This window comes from Lepisosteus platostomus, chromosome 8 (assembly GCF_059453375.1).
Source record: "Lepisosteus platostomus isolate fLepPlt1 chromosome 8, fLepPlt1.hap1, whole genome shotgun sequence".
NCBI classification, from domain to species: domain Eukaryota; kingdom Metazoa; phylum Chordata; class Actinopteri; order Semionotiformes; family Lepisosteidae; genus Lepisosteus; species Lepisosteus platostomus.
The window spans coordinates 47600855-47627271 of NC_142618.1; the positions used below are offsets into that span (position 1 = coordinate 47600855).

General features: G+C 35.2%; 1 long non-coding RNA gene across 2 annotated transcripts in view; it reads left to right on the forward strand.

Moving 5' to 3' along the window:
- Window positions 1-26417, forward strand: part of LOC148657464 (uncharacterized) — a 120840-nt gene that overhangs the window by 74134 nt on the left and 20289 nt on the right. Inside the window, exons 1-2 of one of the 2 annotated variants that reach the window (XR_015940976.1) lie at window positions 5162-5318; window positions 8773-8846. This is a non-coding gene — a long non-coding RNA (uncharacterized LOC148657464). Of the gene's footprint in view, window positions 1-5161; window positions 5319-8772; window positions 8847-26417 lie in introns of those variants that run through there. The other variant, XR_015940975.1, reaches the window with a different exon arrangement.

The following is a 26417-nucleotide window of genomic DNA, read 5'->3' on the forward strand; positions in this document are numbered from 1 at the left end:
TGTGTTGACATCTTGTGGAACTATGCCCCCATTCTTAACATATATTACAGACTAGAATAAAGTCCCTGTTTGTTCCTTGTTTCTCAGTAAACCCATAGGCAGAGTGTATTCCAATGGTTTAAGCTTTGTTTGCTCTGTATTTTGGTGAATTGGTATCTGGGGTTCTTTTGTGGCTAGGCATCTCTCCACAAAGTTAATGAAATCCTGAACCATGTTGAGAGCCTTTGCTCTATATTTTGCATCAAGTCAGAAGGTAGAATCCTGATGTACTGTATGTGTACATAGCTAATACTCTAACTGCTTTTGCTCCTGAGTTGACTTCAGGTTGAAGCCATTTCCTGGATGAATCAGATCAAACAACATGAAATGGGCTGGTACAGTACCACAGGGTGATATTTCTGAGCACAAAACCTTTAAATTACTATATATATATTACTGGAAATGTCCAGCCTAGCTAATATCTTGTTTTTTAAGACCTTGTACATGAAGGGTTAGGCAGAAAATAAGCAATTGTGGTTCATCTATAAAGAACAGAGCAACTATATCTACCCTCTGATCTTTATGCGAACCTTGACTCTGCACTGTCAATGTTGCTATGACACAGGTCTCAACATCATTTTTTGGAGACATTTTCTGAAGAAGATATGTGTGGACTTTTTTTCAGTCCTGCCTTGACTCGCTCAAGAGCCCTGCGCTAAATTACTGGCAGTCTCTTATTCTGTATAATATGTGCAGCCTTCTGCTGTTGGCCTAAGTGAACCTTAAACCAGTAGCTTAAACTGAGAAAAATGGCTAAGATAGACAGCTGCTTTATTGTTCTGATAATACAAAAATATAAAGATTAGCAAACTGTCAAAGCTGTAAAGGAAATTGTAAAAGACTGAAAATTCAAGATGAGTCCTGGCAAATGACATTAAATTTAGACATGCAGAGCTTTATATACAGGTAGCATAAACATAAAGTCTTCATATAAAATGAGAAACATTGTACTTAAAGAATTTGATGTCTGGATCTACGTATGCGTTTATGTCGAAACATCATTTTAATCTTCTCTAAAAAACATTTTCATTGTTACAGATTTACAAATAATGATTTATAAATGCTTTGTAATAAAGGAACTTGTATTTAAATTGTTATTGTTCTGTGTTAACAGGGCCATAACTTAATATGCAGTATTTCTTGAGAAAGGTTTTCCACTCTACTGTTATGTAAAAGGGAATAAAGAAAGGCCCTGGTAAATAATGAAAAGAGATGGGTTACAGGTAGAAGGCCCTTATTTAAGGTGGTTCTTATCAACCAGCAAACAGTATACTGTTTATCATTATTTTATATGGTGGAGGTCTCCTTAACAAGCAAGGTACTGTACATCAATCAGAAGCCACCTGTGGTTTTCCATTGGGGTAATTGTTGAATTACACAAAATATATATACAGTCTGAAACTAGATGATTATAATTATGAAAGACAAAAGGAAGTGTATTTACTTTGGTTTTTAATATATCCTGAAGCAGTAAAGGAGCAAAGTTGCCTTAAACCCTAGGCATCAGCTGCATAGGTTTGGTTTTCATCAAGAGTTTTTAAAACAGATCTCAGTAGCTAAACAAGGTTGGGCATAGTTGGTACAGGCATGAGAGGTCTCAAAGGAAAACTAGGTTGCTACTGCGACTGATGATAGAGTGCCAGAAGGTAGCACTCTTACTTCTGTTTGTCACGAACAGTTCTTTCCGGGACCTATGCAGACGACACAATCCAGAGTAGTGAGAAAACACTGGGGGAAAAGTCATGCAGGAGACAGGGATGGAGACAGGGGGCGTGTCCTTGGTGCAGTGGTGTACGGGGAAGGTGTGGCCGAAGCAAACAATCCAGGAAGAGTCCAAAGGGATATCCAAAAATAAGAACAAGCATGAGTCCATGGCCAGCCAATCCATCTGAGTCAGGAGGTTAAAAACAGGAACCGGGTCGGAACCGGCTGGGGGAACGGGAACAGGAACAAGAACGGAAAGTTAAAAGCATAACGGAGCCAGACGCATCAGGACCCGGGCTCACGTGAAACGGGAGCCAATGTAGAGCCCCGATTATCGTCTGCGTCTGGGTTTTAAGGGGGAACTGAAAAGGGGTTGGAATAAGAAACAGGTGCTGGGAATGAGGAACTAGGAAGGGCTGGAGCGCCCTTAAGAGGAGGGGAACAGAATGATCAAACCAATGCCCTAGTCTGGTGATAATAAGTTAAGACACTATTTGGTAATTGATCTTCCAATGGTAACTTGTAATGGAGCAGGGGTATTAACCCTAGTATCCTGGCTAAATTCCTTTCTGGGTTTGTACTATCTTACTTTCCTATATTCCCCTTTCTGCTCTTTACCAGGTGGGTGCTGCACTTCAGTGGTGCATGATAACCAATGAGTACAGTAAAGCATTCTGACATTTTTTAGATGAAAAATGTTATTGGGATGAATGGAATTATTACTTTCATTATACTTTATATATTAATTTTGCAATATTTTACTTTTAGAATCTGTTAAATCATGCAGTACTCCAGTTCATCAAAATAATAAAATCAGCTATATGAACGAGAAAGGCCACATCATTTATTCTTGAGACAGGAGCAAACAGAAAACTCACTGAGATAATTAAAAGCCAAAAAGGTGCTATTGATCACACCTGCACTTTCAAGGTCAGAATTGATCAGATGTGAGTTTTAGTGTTGGTTCTGCATTTTATTTTATGTTATTTATGATCAATAAAATTATGTGTGGTGGCATTTTACCTCACTAAGAAACCAATTTGGGTCATGCTTGCTACGCTATACGGTGGGGTAGTTTTTTATTTTTTAAGATGGGTGCCATTCAGATTTATTGTTTTATACAGTATTGGATAAACTTCTTGGTTTAATTTTAGTGATGAATTACTATCAGATTATCTCTTTAAATTCAATATGTGCATACCATTTTAAAAAGAAAACAATACATTTCTAAATGAATGTAACTTTTAACAACATATATACTGTATACAATATATACTATTCTAAATAACAATATCAATGTGAATATACTGATCTGAAATACTGCATAGAAATAAATAGGGTCTTAGACTTGGCAATGTACTTTATTTCTGCCGTCATGTCTTTACTACTTTTTCTTTAAAGGTTTCCAGCTAACTCAAACAGTAAAATGTAGGTTGTAGCAATGCTGAATAATGTCAAGGAGCCTGTGCTTACAAGGCCTGAGGGAACGTGCACTATGATCCTGGTGGTGAGGCAAGAAAGTATTATATGAGAGTTAGCCTGGATTATGAGGGTCCAGGTCACAGGAACAGCCTCAAAAGTTAAAAAGTTAACTGCTTGTTTTTAAGCTCAATCTATTTTTTTTTTGCTCACTGAAAAGGATGAGTCAAGGTATTAAAGATAAAGGTCACTAGTTACACTTGTATATCTGCAAACCTTGTAGAAGTAAGAATATACTGTATACATATACTTAAATATTAACGGTACCTTGCAAAAATATTCAGTTCTTTGCACAGTTTTCCCACTTAAAAGCTTGCATTCATGACATTTTGAAGTAACAGTTTTTTGTTTTATACAGTACACAAAATACTCCACAGTACTATGCTGATACTTCTTAGTGTGTCCCATTTTGTGAAATTACAAACTGATGCATGCAAATTTGTTTAAACTTTGTTTAAAGAATTTTATTGAAAACCAGATTGCTCAAACTGCACACTTTAGTATCTCTGAAGAGTACAGTAACTAAACAGAAAAACTCAAATATGTTGAATGCATAAGCATTCAGACAATGCACTGTAGATTTCCAGATTATAAATTGTACTGTTCTGTCAGTCAAACAATAAAATAACCAATAAATTATGTTAATCTCAAAACTTGTAAAGATATTGCAGTTAATAGTATTTTTGATTACATCAGTTATAAAATTGGATTTATGTAGACCAGAGTAATGGGAAAAATATACCTATACAAATACTAATTTTTGTTTTGACAGAGGAAACGTGTTCGGGAAATGTCTCTGCCAGTAACATTGTCAAAGTTGCCACAGTATCAGTACAGAGCCTATTGAAAGAGTCAGGTTATTGGTCAATGAATAACACCTCTCATTTCTTTGAGTGTAACTGGAAAATTACTATAAGGTCCATTTGTTCTTAGGACTCCTTGTCCCTGTAGCTCTTTGGCTTTCAATATAGTAAGACAGTTCAATACTCAACTGCATACTTCTTTTACCTGAGGCATGTCATTAATTTTTAAATTGGTGGATTAAAAAAATAATTTAACTCATTTGTCTTTTGAATTGTCATCTTAGAATCATTCTAGTGTCGTTTCGCTGTTGTAATACTGCAAAGTTCTTTCTTATATTAGTTTTAGGCTTCAGAACAATATTTATTCTCTCAACCTTCCTGATACCTTTTTGAAATCTCTGGAATGAAATCCTGTTGTCTTTTCTATAAAATGTTTTCTTTTTCCTGTTTGTCTTCCTTAAGGTATTTATTAAATCACTTAAGCCACCGCTTTCTTGACTTTTAGTGACTTGTTTTTCAAAATGTAATGATCAATTCTATATTTTTATGTGCCTATTTTTATGTACCATAAATAGAGCCATCAATGGCCATGATGAAAAATCATAAATCTTACAGGATAATTTCGTTTTAGATTGGTGTTTTATTAGCCAAATCTTTTTGTATCATTACTTAAATCTGGGGTAAAAAGTAGTGTATTTGCAATTTTAGGTTGATTAGGCTGTGGAAAGCATTACATAGGCATTCTATTTGTTAGGCCGCACCCGTGGATGGAAAATAGGGCGTGGCAAATTAATTATTGTCAGAGTCAGTTCAGAGGTGAAGGTTTTATGGGTTTAATGGATAATTAATGGAGTGATAAGGAAAATAGGGACAGGGACAGTCCTGGGGGGGACAACTACTCACGCTCTTGCAACTCAATGTCTGAGCCTTAAATAATGATTGAGGCTCCCTTAATGAGGTTGATAAGCCCGGCCTGATATCGTTTGAGATGATCTTGATGAGCTCCTTCCACAGGTGGAATGTGGAATGGAATTTGGTGCAGGTGCATTGGAGCTTGTCAGGGCATCACATGACTGGTACAGTTTTTAGAGTTTGCAAGGAGGGTGTTTCTGTTTCAACATACTCAACTGTTTTTTGTACACTGTGGTATGGTGGCTTTGGGGTGCTCTTCCATGCTCTTTTAAAGTCTTTAACTACATGAAGCTCTAAATAAGTTGTAAAAAAAGTTCACACTTGATTTTCTATTTGTTTTTTCTTTTGTGCTCTCCCTACATGCTGAAAATTATAACCAAGGTAAGATACTAAGTAGATTCTTCTCAAAATAATCTATTGATTTATTATGTAGCTGTCTTGGCTATAATATCCTCAAGCATGTGCAGTTGCAGTCAAAAGCACTTTAACTATTGCACCTTTAACCTTGTATCATTCAAATTAACTTTTGTTAGACAAATATAAAAATTCTACATTCTTGATGGAATACAATTAATCTATTCATAGAATTAGGAATGAAAGAGACTTTCAAGGAGATAATACATGTAAATGTCATCTCTATTATTTATTCCTTCTACTTTTAGCAACAGTATGGTAGTGGGTGGCTGTAACTACTATATTTACCTCATATTGAAGTGTTTATTTAGGATCAAAACACCATAACAAAGTCCTACAATGTTAAAAATTCTCATTTGTTATTATAGTACTGTAGATATGCTACACAGTTATTTACAATTTTCATTCTATTACCACCTCCAATTAGCTAAATATTTCATTACGTGTGAGTGTGAGACATTACTATTTTATTTCATTAGTCCTAAAGTAATGGTATACACTACTTTTGGATTTAATTCTGTAGCCAAATTATTAGAAGACAATGACATTTAAGGGTTGGAATTTAAAGTCCAGGAAATAAAGCAAAATCCATCCAAGGCTTCAACAAACTGTATTGAACCAACACACAATATTAAAAGATTCATGTATAGACTTAAGGAATGTAAAGAATAACATATCCACTATTACAGTACTGTACCTCCCATAGATGCAGATAATTGCAGTCATGAAATTGCAGCATAGGAGTGCTTTGGCCGAGACAATCATGGGTACTAGTGTTGACAGTCAGGCCTGAGGTGACAATGTCCAGGAATGGGGACATGGTGGAAGTGCAGATGGAACCCACAGTGAAACTTGAAAGAAACGGAAGAGGTGTATTTTGACTAGTAGCCAGGACCTGTAAGCCTTATCTTTTACAACAAAAGATATCAATGTCAGCTAGCCATGTCTAACACATTGGTTGCACAAAATACATATTTGCAACAGAAGCTTGTGCAGCACAAATGTGTCTGTATGGGGAAACTGGAAGCCACGGATAAATGGTGTCTGATGGATTCCCGGCTTTCAATTCAGTACGCATTCAAATTAAATGGAATTTGTAATGAAAGTTCGGGAGGGATTTCAACAGCCAAGTTCAATTAGACTCAGCTGTCAGTAACTAACAATCACCCCTGATGTAATTTCCTCACATAAAAAAACTATAAATACTGTATGTGATTCCCTTCATTCTGTCGCTTATGTTTTTTGCATCCTACCTCCACGCCATCTCCACCTAAGTAGCTACCCCTTGGTCACTCCTCACTCTGCATGGGGGGTTCCGGCCTCCTCATCCTGTGGCCAGGAGATCAGCCCTCAGCCAAGTGGGTTAAGCCAAATTTTCATTAAGCGCTCCATAATCACTTTATTCTTGAGTGTTGTTATTCCCAGTGAATTCAAATTGTATCAGATAAACCTCACCTCATGACTCTTATTTTTGCTCATATCCTCTGTGTTACAGTTAAGATTTTTCTACTAATGTAATGATGCTTAAAATGTTTTTCAGCAGTTTAGTCAAATCCTAATCTTTGCTACGATATTTAGAGATGAAACCGGATTGAAAATTGTTTTGGTGTAACTCACCTGGCTGGTGGAATGGCAAACTGACTGTAACAATGAGGCTTACTGCTGCAAGAGTGAAAAAGGGGTGGGAGGAGGGGTAGTAGAAAAGATGTACAAAGTATGTGCTCAGGACATAAGATTTTATGTAAAAAAGGACAAGACTGGAATTTGACCTCCTGAAATTCTGATTAACTTTACGGGGACAGTGGTCAACTATTTTGGTAGTGTGATGCCGCCAGGGGCATAAAAAGTGGGGCGGGTAGCTGCTTACAGGCATTCCCACAATGCAAGCAATTCTTTATTAAGTTCTGTGGTGGTTACTCACACAGTCTTTTCACTCTGAATCTGGGTCCTCTCAGACTTCAGAACAGCACAGGAAGTCCCTTTCACACTGCAGCTTCTCTAACACACCGGTGTTCCAGCACTGCAGAATCTCTTTGGCAGGCGGCCTTTTAACCTCATCTTGATTCCCTCACTCTATAGCTCCTATTAAAATGTAGCTGTCTGCATTTCCCCTGTTGTCTGATCGATCTGTCTTTCACTCACAACTTTCACTTTGTTCACAGACAGTACTTTCATCTCATGTGGAGTCTCTTACTTCACATATTATTCCTCTTTAACACACAGAGACTGGCATTTCCCCTTTCTCCTGACTGGCCTGTCTTTTACTTATGGCTTTCTCTTCAGCGTTCCCTAGTGTATCTCATAGGCCATCTGCCCTATGCACACACAACTCTCTGTCATTTATTCTGGGCCCTGTCCCCTTCCTCTGTCTCCTTTTCCCTCTCTGGCACTTTCTCTAGAGCTCTCTGTAACACTTTCCTCCACAGTCTCTGGCGCTGTCTTTCCTCACAGGCTTATTTCTATTAGTGAGGAGAAGACACTAAATCCAAGTAGTGAACTGATTTTTTTTGTAACCTTCTTATTGTTAAAAAATGAACAAATGATTTTTTAGGGATAATTTAGTTTATTTTTAATGTATTCACTTGAATTGCAAAAGACGTTCAGTGGTGTGATCCATTTGATATTTGAATAGTGCATATTCTGAACCAAGAAATCAAAATCCTCTACTTGGTGAACAGTATCAATAGCGAAACATGAACCTGAAGTGGAAATTATGTGGGAGTGCATTCAAATCTGAAAAAAACAAGGCACTATTTTATACAAAGGCCATATTGCTGAACCTGATATCCTTGCTTCTTTCAAGCAATAACTGAGAAAGGTCTTCAGATCAATTAAGTTCTAACTATCAAATGGGCTAGATAGAAGATATTGCCTCCTCTTTTATGTTCTTCTGTAATGGTGTAAGGGTTTGTGGCATTTCTTTCAGGCTACTCTTCCAAGGCTTTGCTTTCAATTGGAAAAAATATAAATCTGAAGCTGAAGTCCTCAGCTTCAGCTTCAGTAACTACTGTATATAAAGTAGCTGAAAGGGGGGTCTAAATGACCTCTCATCTAAAAAGACTTATTGGTGGCTCAGCTGAAGACCTATGAGTCATAAGTATAAATTAACTAAAAACAAATCACCCAAGAAAAACAAATGCTTCCAGCATTGACAATGCTTCCATTTAATTGTAGATATCCAATACTTGTGGACAGCATTTCACTGTTTTCATGGATAAGGTAACCTCAGTAACATATAAAATAATGCACTGTATTCACATCTTACAAGGTGAGTATCTTTAAAGAATCTTTTTTACACATCTTTACATCCTTTGATTGTTTAATTATCCTGTATATTGCAACAAAAAACAAAATCAAACTCATGCAGGGATTCTTCCTGTTTTGAGTATTCATCCTATGTATGATCTGCTTGCTCTTGCAGTCCTCCATAAAAGAGGGAAATTCTTGGGGTACTAAGTGGATTACCAGAAAGGTACTGCAACTACTGGATAGATGGTGAGTTAATAACTGTACACGTACTGTACATCCCTTGATATGTGACATTGCATCTCCCTTCATTATTTCATCATGAAACAAGTATAAGCATACAAATCACTTAAGAAATTCTACACATTGAAAAGATGCGAGAGAGAAATTTAAAATATTCCGACATTAATGGGAACAAAAGGATAGTTACAGAGTAGTAGTAAGGGGGTAGGAGTTACATCAGAAAGTGAACAGTTCAATTCTTCTAGTATGTTGAACATTGTTTTGCCCCATAAGTTAAGTATCACTGTGTCTCTGTGTATGATGTAAATTAAAATCTTGGTTTCTTGTTTTGAAGAATTTAGAATGCATTTGGAAACAATATTCTGCAACAACATGATGCAGCATTATTGAATTTAACATGTTGATACATTCTAAATTTAAATTATAAGTCTCCAATTAAAATGGTAATATTCATTCAAGGAAACAGACTTCAACACTAATATTCAGTGAATAATACAGGCTATTTTCAAAGTATTGTCATCTGGATTATGAGGCTAATCCTGCACTCTGAGCATTTTATTCAGGAATCCTGGTAATACCTTTCCATCATCAAACATTTTCTCTAAGACAAATGTTACCCCCTGTCATTTGTGTTACATTATCCTAAATTAAACAATCTAGAAATCCCTTAAATGGGATATAGTACATTCAGTAGAGACTTCGCCATGAGTGATTGATGGTAACTTTGTCTAGCAACTAGAGAAGGTAAAGCATTTAAATAGCATGGTATAAACAGGAGAGACTTAACCTAGGGACCAGAATGATGTTCCTTTAATTCAGTGTGAATGTTTAGATCTGGATTAATCACAAGTGCTAATGTGTAAGTACAGTATACTGAAGGTAGAGGAATATAATCTAATCCGATTGCCATTGGAATGTGGCATTACAATATTCCTTGAGCAACAATCCAAAGTACCTTCTGTCATTAAGCTAAGCCATGTGACAATATTTAAAATACTGAACCTGGGTGTTTTGGCCATATTATAGCCTCTCATAATGTCATACTCAAACAGACTAATCAGTTAGTATGGCTATAAAATAAGCATAAATTAATCAGCATAGGTGAGAAGGTACAGAGCAAATCATGCAGTGTTACTTCAACTCTGCATTTTGAATTAACACTGGGTGAGTTTCTGTATATGGATTGTGATTTTCTAAAGCATTTCAGTGTGTATATATGTATATATAAACACTCACACATCATTTTGTTTTGAATAACTATTGAAATAAAGCTTCACTTAATTCAACAGGAAGCCTTTTGAAAGCAATATGAGAAATATATGGAGGTGTAGATCAAGTGTTTATAACATGACAGCTGGGACAAAGAGCGTTACATAGCAGTAAAGACATTAATATGCATGTCAGCATTCCCACGCTCTCGCACAGGGAAAAAAACACTATCATTTATTTTAATAATTTCCTTTTACCACTTCTGTGACTAACTGTAATTTTAGAAGGTGTCACATACTGCAACTAAATAACCACAAAATGCGCATAGGGTGCTCTAAGTAACATGTTTAGTTTGAAAGCTAAACAAAGAAACAGGTTGTGTGTTTTTTACTTTGAGAATAAAATGTATCTACATTATCTAACCAAGTAAAACATTCCATTCAATGTGCTGCATGTGTCCCTTAACCCGAAGGTTTCTATTTCAAATCAACAGACTCCCAGGGTACTGAAACTCAAATAGATCTTTGACAAGTAACTTGTAACATCCTGAAGACACATGGTTGGAATACTTTATTTTTGTGGGTTGGGATTTTGGAAAACTTGTTTCGAACAGAAGTTATATTAAGTTTAGTATGCTTAAATGCAACTATACAGTAGCTGTCTTTTATTAAGAAAAAAATGAAGCAGTAACATAAATTATTTTTTGAAAAATATTGTTCTCTTTCATGGAACTAATATGTAATATATTGCTTAGTTTGTTAGAGCCTTACCACATGTTCACTTCAGGCAATATAAGCACACAGATCAATAAATTCCATTTTCTTTCAATGGAACTCCAAATTAAATATTTATTGTTGCTTTTAAAGCATTTACTCAGGAATAGTCCACTTTAAATTCTTCTGTGACCTCACAGGCTCTGTTGTGAAATTTCTTGTACTCTATATGTTAATATTATTTATGAGCACCTATTTCTTAACAGATGTTAGACCTTAAAGGTTTCAGTTTATCACATTGCCAACTCTCCACAATTTTGCAAAACATTAACATTAATATGTAATCCATGCATTTTACTTTAGTTTGGATTATTACAGTATATTTTGTTTTTTTACATTTATATTAGTTACTGGAAATTTTTCCTTGCGAACTGGTTATTTTATGCTTCTTATAAATATACAGTACACAATTTGTCTACTCAGTCTATAAATACATTCCAGATTTACAGCGTAGTAAATTCCTTGCTGCTGTGAGCTTGGGCAATGTCAATAGCTAATGTTTACCAGGCACCCTCACGCAACGGCATTTAATTGGCATCACCAGAGTAGGCTAAATATTAGTCTACTAGGGCCTTGCTCTTATGAGTTTTAGGTGTCTGCAAGTTTGCAGTAATACCAGTGATAGATGCTCTGCTTCTCTGTTCAGTGGTAACTCGTTTGTAGGGCACTGTTGAGCACAGAACATGTAAAACAATGGTTAGCTCTTATAGGTGTACAATAGTGGCATCCCCACAAAGGCTTGCTTGCTTTCTCTATGCAAATATAAGGTACTGAAGGCATAGCCATAGAATTCAACTTTTAATAACTGGATTCTATGTTGGTGAAAATATTGTGTAATTAAAGCTGGATGGTATATGGGCTCATTGGTTAGCATTGCTGCCTTGCTGTGCTGGAGCCCTGGATCCAATTCCAGACCTGAAGTACTATCTATGTAAAGTTTATACTGTATGTTCTCCCTGTGTATGTGAGGGTTACCTTTGGATGCTCTGGTTTCCTCCCATAGTCCAATAACACTGGTTGGTTAATTGGATTCTGGGAAAATTGGTCCTGATGTGAGTGTGTGCATGTTTGGGTCCATGTGTGCCCTGTGACGGACTCGTGTCCTGTCCTGGGCATATCCTGCCTTGTGGTAGATGCTTGCTGGGATTGCTCCAAAAATAATCCTCCTATCAAATAATTGATATAGCACACAAAAAAAACCTGATGCATCATACATCATACTTTTTTTTTCTCAATTCCAAATTTCAAAAAGAGGCTGAACTGCAATTCACCACCTGCCTAACAAAAAACATGATGTTTTCAAATATCACTGCAATTTTGTGATTAGGTTAGACTGGCTAAGATAAAATGAAAATGGATTTTCTTCTTCACTTCTGAAGAAGGCAGAACTGCCTCAATATTGTTCTTTTCTTTTTTACTTTTCAGTGGCACAACTTTTTCCCTTGTCGGATAACAAGAAGATAAACAGCTTTACTGTACAAAAGGTATAATTGATGAATGAGTTACTAAACTTTGATATGTTAAAATTGTAGCCCACCATTTTTAAGCCTATACAACATAGAAATATGACCAAATCATTAGATAACTGTTTTTTTTCCATGCATGGTACAACAGCTTTTAATGCAACATTCAAATGATTGGAATTACCATGAAGAGTATTCCGGCTGTTTTGGATATTTTTAATATGCTGTGGTTTGTTTCCAAGTGCAAATGGGATGCATTTTAATATGATTTGCCAGACAAAAACTGATCTGCGTGTATACAAACTGTACTCGCTTCCATGAATCTATTTCAGTGCCTTCTTTTAATCTTTCCTGTTGCTGTTTTTTGTTTTACCTCTAACAAAATGAAATGTTTAAATTTTAATTCTTTAAGAATTACCTCTCTGTCATCCATTATTGTCATGGTTACAGTATAACATCAGACTTAATCCTCTGCTAATTTACCTGTCACCAAATCTGCCTTTGGTCAACTAGGTTCTCAAAACATGCAGTTTGGAAAATTCACATTTTATAATGTATTTTAGGAACCAATTCATCCATTAGATAACCAAGACAATGAGGACTGAAGGTAATAGTATGCAAATTTTGCAAATTAGTAGAGTAGTACAATGACATTCCTTCATGTTTTAAAAAAGGATAACAATTTTCCTTATGGAAATTAACTGTATAGAGATAAGGGACAGACCCGATACTCACTTTCAGAAAATATAAGCCAAACTGAGTGTTGCATAGTGGTACATGACATAAACTGTGCTAACCTAACTTGGATAATGTTTCTTTAATAGTAACTTAAAATGTAAACCAATGGCAATTCTTGAAACAAATTAGCATGTTATGTGGAAAATTAGCAGTACAAGCCATAAAGTACTCTTCTCTTGAACATTCTTGACTGAACTTGTTACACACTGTTCAATTCTTGGGCATGAAAAACCTCTATCTAGAGTACTAAATACTCTAAATATTCATTATTCTGTGGAATGATTTACCTTTTAGAATTAACAAGACATTTGGAGTGGAGTAAATATTTTAAAAGTAATCATGTACAGTGTAAGTAGTGTCTCTGTAGTTACTATGCAAAGAAATATAATAACCTAGTAAAGGTAATTCAAGTAAGTAATGTCTTATAAAGGAAACTTTAAATTGTAATGGACAGTTGGCAGTGACATTACCAGGAATATTTGGGTGGAATGGTGAAATATTTTTATTATACATAGATTGCTTAGTGAAAGCATTACAGCATTATTCCCAGAATGAATTCTAGTGTAAGAGAATTTATTAGGGATCATCTACTGTATGTTTCTGTTAGGCAGAACACTAGGGACTCTTTTTTTCTCTGTATCGGGGAGAAAGAGACTTTAATTTTGTCTAGTATTTGGCAAACAAAGCTTATATACTTGATTATGGAGTTTCATTAATTCTCATCTCCAGTTCACAATATTATAAAATAACCTTTTCTTTCTTTAATCCAATTCAATCCACATCTAATAAAACAATGCCTTGTTATCTTTTGACAGGATTCATTGTATACTTGCCTTGAAGGCTTGAATTGTGTGAGGTGAGCCATGAAAAATTACAAACATGAAAATCATATGAAGAATAATGCGTTTCCTGAATACAAAGGTTACCATTGCTTGGGGTTAGCTATTTTAAAAAAATAATTTGAGTATTTTCATTTTTCCTTTTTAAATGTTTAATTCTAAATTTAACTTAAATTATTTAGTTTATTTAGAAAGGATTAGTGTTTCTATTCACAGATGACTAAAATATTGAAAAATGTGACAGCAGAAAGGACATGTAGTTTCAAAGGATTTAAGCTTGAGGGATAGAGAAAGCAGCAGACTGAAAACAAAATAGAAAAAAAGTATTTTTATTCTTATTAGAGACCATCTCAGCAATGCAAGATTCAATCAGAAAGCCATCTAGCATGACAGAAAGCAGACATCAACAGAAATGAAAATCTGCATTTGTGTTCTAGGTATCTTGCAATGCCAAGGAGAAGCTTATTGAACTACTTCTGTAGTGGTATACCCAAGTGCACACTTCCTCTGAGCTCTATGAATGATGTGTTCTGGTTAGAAAGAAAACTTGAGTGAAAGATGTTAAAAAGATGTTTCGGTGTGACAGAGAAAAGTCTCACAAGCTTCTTCATTTACATCTTTGAAATGTGATTTTCATTTAAGTCTTCTAAACTGTTTTAATTTATTTCACTATAATTTAAAGATGTTAATGGATTTTTTTTTTTTGCAAGAGGCTTTAGAACTAACCAGGCATAAATGAATGATGACTTGAAGGTACATATCCCAGGACAATACCTGGATAAAGGCAACTGTAACAATGTAAGCTTGAACTAGAAAGTTCTTCACCACATATTGCAAAAAGCTATAAAAACAAGTAAAGCTCTGACTAAAGATTCAAGAAGCCAACTGTCTTGGTGCAACACCCCCTTACAGTTAAGCACAACCCTCCCCAAACTGGTTGACAGTTTTGATGTCTCCCTAATGTATTGCGTCTATTCAGCTCTCCTGTATAGATCTCTTAAGTTATGCTATATGTATTAGAATGCTAACCACAGTTTAACACACAACACAGAACATGCATGAATAGTAAACACAAATGCACAACAAATAGCAAATCTGTAAAATGATTCCATTCATCCTGACCTATCAAACCAGTAATAGAACTAAACTAAACAGTTTTTTAAAGGTTAAACACAGTTCTGTGCAGTTGGTGTAATGGGCTGTTACTGCAATAAGTTTTTCTTATTTTCATTTGGAAACTTCATCCAGTGTGTTTTGCTTCCCATGACTTGTTAGTGTAATTATCCAGAATTTATAATTATATCATTATTCTTAGCAATGTGTTAGTAAATAATTGTTTAGAAAATGTATGTATTAAATGATCTTGTATTAAATACATGCACAAACTGCATAATTATATACTGTAAATAGTATTCATATACCCTAAAAGTATAGAAGTAAAATAATTACTGTACTGTACAGTATATAAGTTGTGTAAATAAAAGTGTCATAGTACACTTAACATGGATAAATATCCTAATTTCATAGCACTTTTAAATCTGGATACTGCTCAACCAACACTACAACTAATGTTAATCTGATGCATCAAATGCATCAAAGGATTAAAGGATTACACCTACATTTGCGTTTAGTTAAATGAAAGCAAATGAAACTTAATGTATTAAATGCTCCATCACTTTTGCTTTCTGCATGGAAGGTGGATGCTGCACATTGGGGGTGGTGGAGGGGAGTCCCCATTACCTGTAACGTGCTTTGAGTGGAGTGTCCAGAAAAGTACTATATAAGTGTAAGCGATTATTATTACTATATGGCACTTTTCCTCAAGGGGCAACATGGTGATGCAGTGTTAAGTATTGCTGCTTACATTTCTGGGGCCCTGAGATCAATTCCGGACCCGGGGTGCTATCTGCATAGATTTTGGGTGTTCTCCCTGTGCTCTTCTGGGTTTCGTCTGGGTGCTCCAGTTCCCTCCAAGTGCTCCAGCTTTATCTCACATTCCAAAGACATATTGGTAGGTTAATTGGCTTCTGGGAGAAGTGGCCCTAGTGTGAATGCTTGAGTGTGTGCCTTTTCATCTAGGGTGTATCCCACCTTATGCCCATTGGTAGCCAAGATACAGTCCCTCTGCAACCCTGACTTGGATGAAAAGGTACTCAAACATGAGTATCTAGTGACAATTATTTGTTTTCATCACAGTCCCTTTTATCCATAAAAAAATACCCAATAAATTCTGTGACTTTTATAAAAGCAAAGAATTAATTGAATATACAGGCAATCTTGGTAAAACATATAGAACAAAAAGTGTAAATTGCAGTTCTTGGCTGCACTGTTAATTGTTCAATTATTTAATGGAAAAAGTTTCTTAAATATTCTAAATTTAACATCAGAAACATATATGAACATGCGCTCACTCATCTCAACTGCATTAACATTTGCCCCAATTAAAAAAAAAAAAGCATTGTGTTATCAGCAAAAAGGAAAAATACCCTGGTTCTCTTTTTGAGAGCATAAGAAACATACAGATTCTGTGAACGAAAAGTAGAATCAGTGTACTTCAAAATAGTCCTCTCAGGATTATTTGTTAGCTTAATGAAGGAAAATTGAGTGAAAATAATGAAACAATGCAAACTATGATTCCAAGTTTATTAATTAACTGGACAAATTAAACACTTTCCAAAGATCTTTTGATAAAAATGTGGAGAAGGAGAGCATGGTGGTGCAGTGGGTAACATAGCTGCCTTGTAGTGCTGTTGTCCTGAGTTCAATTCTGGACATGGGGTGTTAGTTCTGTGGAGTTTGTATGTTCTCATGTGCGGATGGGTTTCCGGTTCTCCGAAACATGCCGGTAGATTAATTGGCTACTAGGTAAAATTCTCGGCATTTGAGTGTGTATGCCCTGTGATGGACTGGTGTCCCATCCAGGGTATATCCTGCCTTGCCGGAATAAGCTCCAGCTCAACCTTGAACTGAAAGCTGTGGTTAGAAATTGACTAATGGAGATATTGAGAAACTTTTAAAACTTTCAATTCTGTCCATTAGAGACCAGTGTTTTTCAACCAAGCTATAGGCATATCACAGTATCATTTTTGGACCACTCAGTCAAATCCTTCAATTTTCTGATATTTCTTGTTATTGCTGGACTTGTTGTTAATCTCCAAACAAGTAAATTCAATAATGTTGCAATGGAGTCAAGGTCAACACAGTACAGTGTTCGAAACATCCTGGTTTTCCTTACAATTTCAGTTTTTGTTTAGGGGTTCTTTCATGTTGGAAAATAAAGCCTTCACATGGAGGTCACCCTCCTGCAATATGAATAGGAAACTGAAAGACTGTATGCACTGCTAAAAACTCAATTTATATCTGATTTGTAAGATTCAATTAAATATTTCCTGCATAGTTTTCATTCCCCAGTCCCACTACAGAGCATTTACAATAAACAATGATCAGTGTAGAGAATGTAAAAAGGTTTATAAGTATCATATGAGGAATGTTTTGGTTTTTATATTTTGAATTTGAGTCATATTGACTTTGTGGTCTAGCACAAGACATTTAAGAACTAATGTGGCATTTAGCTAAAGGGGTTGTTGGTAAAGTATTTAGCTTTCTAAAATAAGGAAGGATCATATAAGGTTACGGTGATACTGCATTTCTTTTATTGTGATTTTACAAATCGGCTGTAGCAGATGCCTAAAACTAATACATACTGTGCATCTATATAAAAGCACTCGCTATTTATAAATCAATTGGTTGATATCTTGGAGCAGTTATTAATTTGTTCAATTTGGCCAATACTGTACCATACTTAAATTAAAGGATTGGGAGGATTAGGAATGAAACCAGATGATTCTGTGGAGACAGATGTACCTACCAGTATGTAATTATTTAGAGAAGAATGTTCTGCAACACGGAAACATGTATAATATAAACCTTGTTCAACTTTTAAATGTATTTTATTCAAACAAGTACTGCTTTTGAGAATTCTAATGTCTTCCAAGCAAACATGGTCAATTTTCATATAGCCACAGATTTTGGCACATTAGTGATGGTAATAAAACTCCTTATGTGAATGCCTGTGCAATAGGCTGTTCTGACAGAGTGAGACTAAATCTATTGAATTTTAACCTATGTGAACAGATTTCATGACAGGTTTTCCAGCACTCTCAAGAGAAATGTTATAAAAAAACATCTGTTAATTACATTTGGTAAGGATACCTCAAAATGTGGAAACACCTGGTGAAATACTATTTATACCTGAAGCACTTTAAGCACAGCTCAGCCTACTCTAAGTAACCCCTTGTAATACTACAGTACTACCCATGATGTTTAGCGTAGGAACATAAAGATTACAAATGAAAGGATTTCATTTAACCCATCTAGCTTTTTTGGTAACAGTGATTAAACAAATTGAATATCGCCACAATTCTGAGTCAGGGCATCTACTTCAATGACATGGCTATAGAAAGTAGCTTGTTCTACATGTCCACAACTCTTTGAGTAAAAGATGCCTCCTTTTGTCATTTTTAAATACAGTTTCACATGGCTCCCAATGATGTTTTCATTTCATTGTTGATTCCAAAGAAGTTATTTGATTTGACGTCACTGGGCTTGAAGATCTTGAGAATATGAACTTTAGTCTCCATGTAGTATTTTCCAAATCAAGACTAAAGTTCAAGTTCTTTAAGGCCTTCTATCTAGACACTTCATTAAGTGATATACTGCATCTGGTTGTTCTCCTTAGTTTTCATTCCTGAGAGGTAATGTATTTTTTTTAAATGTATTGACCAACATTTTACCCAATATTACAAAATGAGTGATGATTTATGCAGTCAGTTTTAAGAAGTAGCATCTTCAAGCTAAGTTTTTATTGTCACATACCAGGTGTTTGCCCCATCTTGAATTTTATCTGAATATTTTTGAATTTCTTTTGCTGCTTCTATAGTGTTTTCTAATCATTCTGCTTTGGCATCATCATCAACCTGCACTAGTTTATTTATTTACACTGGAACCATTGATTGGTTTAGATATTGATTGGGGATGTTTCTGTACTAAGTTGTAAGATTACTGTACATACAGTATGAAGTAATATAAGGGTTAAGCACAACTCACAGCAAATATTTTATGAGGGGTTAGAATTAGGGGTTTGGATAACTGACTACTCAATCCATCTTTTCTTTACATCTTCATCTTAATATTTTATTATTACTAGGGGCTAAATGTATTATCTTGTGTGCACTTGAAATGCATCTTTGAATTTATCAATCTGAAACAAGTTGCATTCACACTCATTTGGTTTACATGCTACAAGGATTGAGTTCTAATCCTCCCCAAAATTGTTACTGTCTGCTTTTCTATCTGAAAATGACAGTAACAGGTGGCCATAGAAACTTCATTGATATTTGAATTGCATCAATTACAGCTCATGGTGCAGGAATTCTCTTATATGAACTATCTGCCTTACATGGTACCAATGGGTATTTACTGTTTTTTAGATTGCATTTCTAAAAGATTTGCAACTGTTTATTGCAGATTGGAGCAAGCAATGTTCTGTACAAAAAATTGGTCAAAACCAAAGGTGTGTAGCTCAGCTTTCAAAATTATCACAAGATTAAAATGAAGCACTCATGGACACAAAGGCTGAATAGCTAACCAACAGAGTGAGTGTGATGCAGTGGGAGATGGCCACTTAGGAAATCCACTTTTGAAGCTTAAAACATCTTTAGTTCTGTGGCCTTCAGCTTGAAGGACACTTAATTGAAAGAAGCTGCAGAATTAGAAATCCTTAGGCTAAATGAGTTAAGAGCACTCTGTGTCAATGGAATTCCATGAGTAGGGTAAGCTATACACAGTATTAGCCATGCATTTGAATATAATTAAGAGGCTTATACAAGAGCAGCCGGTTATGAGATATTTGGTCTGTACCTAAAATCCAGCAGGGAAACATTAAACTGACTACTGCCACATGAGAGACATCTGTGTTTGTTGTTCAGGAGCATCTCTGACCAAATGGGATCACTGGGAGTGAGAATGAGTGAGGACTTGATAGATGGGTAACTAGACCCTAACTAGACTGGATAACAGTGGGATGTGGCGAGCTTGAAAAGTAGCTAAACTGAAGAAGATGTAAAGTAGCAGAGGATGTCCTGAGTTTTACTAGGCTCTGGAAGGCTTGACTGGGTTTTAGTTTGTTTGCCAGGTCCAACCAATTATTCTTGAGAAAATGTTAGTTTATATTAAATTAGATTAAAAACAGGTATGCCTAGTAAAGAAATAAGAGAAAGACCTTGGTAAAAAGAGTAAGTTGGAAATGCTAATACTATATCCAATGAAAAGCTTATAGTCAGATTAGTATAGTGATTATGCAAAAGACAGAGTTAAAGTGCAGCCTTCTACAGCCTCATCTATGGTTTTTACAGTGGTCCTTAGTGAAAAATTGTTGTACATCTAAGAAAACTTTTAAATGATTTAGTAAGCAGAATGTAAATATATAAACTGTATACATATGTTTTTAAATGAAATGTCTGAACTTTATTTGTGAAACTGGCAAAAAATGTCCTCACATTGTCAGAAGGTTCCAGTGAAGCTCCTTTATAATGGTATCATTTTGTTCTCCCAAAAGGTTCAAATGACCTCCTTATATTACATGCAATCAATTTATACACATCTAAAGATAAATGTTATAAGACAATAATAGTGATGTTGATCACAGTAGTCACAAAGCAACCCATTACACAAAATAAAATGAATAAGTGGCATTACTAGATTTTTGTAAATCAAGTTTGTGATGTATTTTCATGATATCAGTTCATTGGAAAAATCTCTCCTTAAGCACTGACATATAGACATACAGTATACTGTAGCCACAGCTGGTGATCTTGAAGTCTGTAGCCCTGTCAATTAACACTGAAACTAAGTCTGAAAATCTTGGGTATAATCCTTGTTTTAATTGCTGTTGAAGTTAAATTGTATGGGAAAATCATTTCCCAGCTGAATGTCATTACATGCTATAATATTCTGTATTTTTAATGGGAGAGGACTGGTGCAGATGGGCATAACATTTCATTACAATGAAATGTGAAAAGTCCCGTTGTAGACTAGAAATTTTTAAATATAAAGAACATTCCTTCTCTGGGACCATTTAAAATAACAGGCTTCACTGACTAAATTTTTGTTGAGTAAACGGAGTCTATAATGAAAGTTTGGGAGGGATGACAACAGCTAAGTTCAATCAGCCTCAGCTGTCAGTAATTTATAATCCTGATGTCATTTCCTCACATAAAAGCTATAAATACTACAGTGTATGTAATCCCCTCCGTCTGCCTCACATTCATCTTTTTCATTCCTCCTCCTCCTCCCCATCTCCACTTCTGCAGCTGCCCCTTGGTCACTCCTCACTCCCTCTGGGGGTCCCAGCCTGATTGTTTTATGGCCAGGAGGTTGGCCCTCAGCCAGGTGTGTTAAGCCAAATTAACCATGCCTAAAACACTCTATAAACCTTTCAATATGCTTAATTCTTGGGTGGTGTTATTCCTGGTGAAATTAATTGGTCTTCAAGAAAGTTCAGTTTTACAGCTTTCACAGATTTAAACAATTAAAGCAATTGACCACAATCCATCAACTCCTACATTTGTGCTTATTAAAATAAATACTAATCTTCTACAATAAATCACAAACCTCTCATTAAGTAACAAACAAATCCTGATTTTTTTTAAAAGTGCTGTAAACATTACTGCCAAGCTTTTAAAATGTGTCCTATCCCAAAGAAATGACATTTGTACAAGCCTTGCATTTTGTACTGGACAACTGTCTATGGTAATGATACTAGAAAGTATCCTGACATCCTTATCTTCTAAATTCCATGCAGAAAAGAAAGGAAATGCAACGTTTTGGCTGTGAAGCTTAAATGGCACAGGAGAACAAAAGCTGGCCATTTAAAGGGAGAGGCCACTCAGGAAGTGCAAAGTGGAGAGGGGTGAAGAAAGGTGTGAAGTCAAAACCTCTAGTACTCTGACTAGATTAACATTCCCATAAGAGGCTTATTGTATTTTCTACTTTTTCTTGCTTTACTTACCGTATAATGCTCACTACAGAGTAGTTGAATTAAGTTTCCTTAGTTGCATTTTTGAAAAATGTCTATCCTTTGTGCATATAGAAATAAAATGACAAAACATCAATCTCCTTTCAGCTTTCTACCTTTTCACAAAATTAAAAAATAACTTGAGATACTTTTCAAAACCTGAAGTTAATGGACAAATCAACATACCTAACAAACAATCAAGGAAATTGAGACAAGTGTCAGCATTTTGCTTAATATGTTTGGCAAAGGTAGGGTAAGTAATGGATCACTACTGTAAATTGCAGCAGTTTTTGAAATTTTGTTAAAGTACAAATTGTCAATTATTTTAACATACAGAATGGATTAAAAACAATGGCTGCATGTATTATCTTCTGTTTCAGAAACCCTGCACAGCAAATGAATACAGTGAAAGTATTACCTGTGCATTTTAACATTACCTTTGAAACAGAAATGATTCAATATTTAATATTCATTAAATTTAAATTATTATATAGCTGCTTTTTGTTCTCAAATGTTAAATTTCTGTTATACAGATAGGGTTTTTAAACTTTGACAGCCCATTAATGAAAAATGTGATGAAGAAAAAAAGTACAAAATCACTGTACAGTATATTAGCAATGTTTTTTTATTACGGCATAATGGGTATGAGAATAATTTTCAGATTTACCTAGTTTGATCCTTAAACAATACTTCTCAAATCTTCAGTTCTCTATACTGTAGATGGTGACTGGCCATTCCACCATCTGTACTTGGTGTGAAGACTGCTGCCCAAAACTTCACTTTTTTTTTTTTTCCCCCCTCATAACCCCTGAAACAAAAAGGTACCTAAATGTCTAAAAATGCAAAAGCAATTATTGGTGTTCTTTAGCTCCAAAGTGATTATCAGGATAGGTTACGCAGAAACCTCTTAACCAGACAGCAGCTGTAAGGACACCGATGACATTGATATGGTAGGTGGAAGGATGCAATGTCCTGAATGCTGACAAATGGAGGCAGTTTAAATTGATCTTGATCTCTTTAACCACTAATGATTCTGAACAATTCAGTAATGTAGAATTTGTAAAGAAACCAATCTAATATCTCTAAAATATATAAAGTGGACCAATAAAAACCTTAACAGGTATCATAATAGTGTGGAAACAAATGGACTCTTTCACTTGCATAAACCATGCTGTTGTGCATTAAGCTATACTTGAGTGGCTCATATGACAATAGCTTCCTGTGAGAGGTTAGATGAAGCCTTATTTTATTTATTGAAAAAATAAATTGTGCTTAAAAATGATAAATTACAGTTAATTTGCATGACAGCCTTAAAGCATAATTATATGCTGCCACTTTGAAATGAAAGTATTTCAAATATGACAAATGACACAAATATGACACTGACTCACTGGAGACTTACAGTAAGACAACAAAAGCAAGGAAAATCCATTCCTTTTAACTATAGCAAAATGAAACAAACAAACAAAAAAAAACCCATAGTATTCAGTTTTCAGTGTTACATGTTACTGTTTCAACTGGGTGGTGTAGTAGTCTGCCTGCCTTCCAAAGTTCTTGGGTCCTGCTACTGATTCCAACCTGGGGTGACTTCTGTGTAAAGTCTGAATGTTCCTCACATGGGATTTTGTCAGATGCTTTGGTTTACTACTACAGTCCAAAGATATGCTGACTAGTTGGCATCTCTGAATTGTCCAATCCATGTGTGTGTGTCCTTCAATGAAATGGCATCCCATTCTGGAGCTCCTGAGGGATGTGTGACAATGCCACACTACAACCTTTCATTAAACTAGGAAGTAATAGAAAATGGGTGATTTTATAAATGTATACATTTTCATTTAAAATGCATATGCATCTTTTCCCTTAAAAAATTAATCATTCATTCCAGAACTGACTATCTGTTGATTACCTCATACACTGTTTTATTCTGTATCTACTGTATGTAGAAGTCTATAACAATATTATCTAATAAAAGAAATATTGTGAACACAACTGTATTTGTAGATTTAGCCATTTGACTGTCTAGGTGTGCATTTGTTTATAGCCATGTATTGTTACTTGCCTCAGATTGTAAGATAAGAGGGCCTGTGTACAATATTGGGAATTGAGAAACAAAATTCTGCGTTTCACTTTCCAGTTTGCCTGAGCATCATGGCCTCAGTAACTAGGCCCCAATCTGCTTTTGTCATTACATTTTTGAATGTGCATGTAAAGTTTTTTCTTCGTTTTTCATTGGAGAAGATGAAGCAAATGTGAACATTCTCCAGTTATCTGATGAATTTGAATTTTAAAACAACATCCAGGTGTTCCAACGCATCTTCTCATTATCAGGACTGAGATAATAAAATAGAAAGAGTAACAGTTTCCGTAATGCATTAATTCAGAGTGCATCTGCAGAAAACTGTGAGGCACTGTAGCAAAATGACGACAATACAAATCAGTAGCAGTGACATTTGAGAGCTGGAACTGTTGCTGGGTTTGTCGGAGAGATGATAACATTCCCAGGGGTTAAACAGAGTAAGCTGTATGCTTCGTTTTCTTATATAAAACCTAAACCCTGGGGATAATGGCATTTGTACAAATAAATCCCATTTGTGCTTTTATCACCATTCTACACCTGGCTGTGGAAAATGTCTTGGAAATAAATAAAGCCATCAGGAAAACAAAAGTTATCAAAGCCATTCACTAGGCCAGCTGTACAATAACCTAGACAAACCTGAGGTACTCATCAGGTCACATGGAGCTCCTAAATCAGTGGGGGGGGGAATCATAAGAACCATTGTATAAGATTGTATATATAAATACTTTTTTCCCCCTATTGTATAAGTTTTAATATGTTGGGTCACTAGGTTTTCTAGCATTCACCGTTCTGGATTTTTTTTTGTTTTCTTGCTCTTCTGTAGATCCTACTAAATATCACAGTGCAACAATTTCAAATACCTCCCATTTCTTAGTGAATGGATCAGGGACACTTTTGAAAAAGGTTAAAACTATCAGTTTTCACAAAGTATATAAACTTAATGTGGTCAGAAGGAGCACGTAAAAACGTTTCCAAAATAACCACGTGTAAGACTTTGATGCTTAAAATGTTTAGGAAGAAAGTGGAATACTGGTGTGTATTTTATCTTTAAAATACCAATACCAGCTATATACAGTTTACATAATGTTTATGGTCCTAAATTAATATCGTTTATGACCGTCAGATGCGTTATGCTCCTCTTCTTTTTATGCTCAGCTACTAAAATTTCCCTTTAGTTATAAAGTTCCATATAAATATTCAATACTAAGAGGATTAAAATGTACACAGTAAAGAGATTAAATCTTTTCACTACTGACCAATGCGCCATGAGTGACCCTGTCGGTCATTTTGGCCAGCCAATCACGTACTGCGGTACGCCGCGGTGGCTTGTGGGTAGTTGCGTGCAGTACGTGCTTGTACCGTGAAGTTTGAATGGCTGCATCTGTATCAAAGGAGGGTTGCAGTACTACATGGTACGGACCATAAGATTTTTGTGTAGCAAATGGAGATGATTGGTCTTTCCAAGAATGTAATGGGATGGATGAAATGTCAAGATTCATGAAGTTACTACTGAAATGACTAAAGTTTAACAGTATAAGCAAGTCCCAAACACATCCAATTTTCAAAAATGGATATAAAAACAACTATAACGGATGTAAGAAGCAATTCATACTGCTTTGCATGAGGATGTTTGTTAATATTTATATATCTTAATTTTATGTATAAGATTCACATCAATGACAAATATTTCAACAGGTGGTGTAAAATTACAATACCATATACAGTACAAGCATGTCTTCTGCAAACATTTTGGTTGCATGGAAATCACATTCATGAGAATACAGGAACTAAATTATCAGGAACAGAGATCTTCAATCACATTTCAGTATTTTCTAAAGATTGAAAAGCTAGATTTAGTCTGAAAAGTAGTTTCTAAGATACGAGTCTGTAACTATTTGCTTTTCAATGGGTTTCTATGAAATATTGCAATTATTTTCTTGATCCATACACAAAATATTTTGTTACAAGACTCAAATTCTTCAGCTTTAAAATGCTTTATTTTAGTTTATTTCGTGTCATATCAATAAACATTTTTGTCAACATTTACATTTGTTGGTTTTAATCTTTTTTTCATAGTTCAGGGAAGGAGTGGCAACTTTTTCAGACATTTTCTAAATTATTTATTCTCTATCTTTTTCCATCTGTTCCTTGTTTATGGTTTCCTTGAAATGTGAATACCTCAGCATTAGGTACAGTACTTACAGTACATACTGTATTTTTAAACACTTGCAATAATGAGAACTTTTTAAATGTAAGGGAAATGGATGAGATACTATATAAATGTTTCACTCAGGTGATTCCAAGAAAAAAAAAAACTCAGAAAATGCCTCTGGCTAAGCAAAGGCAAAGTTTTAAAATCAAATAGTATGAGTCTAGAAGAGACAGAACTGTTATGGTTACCAGA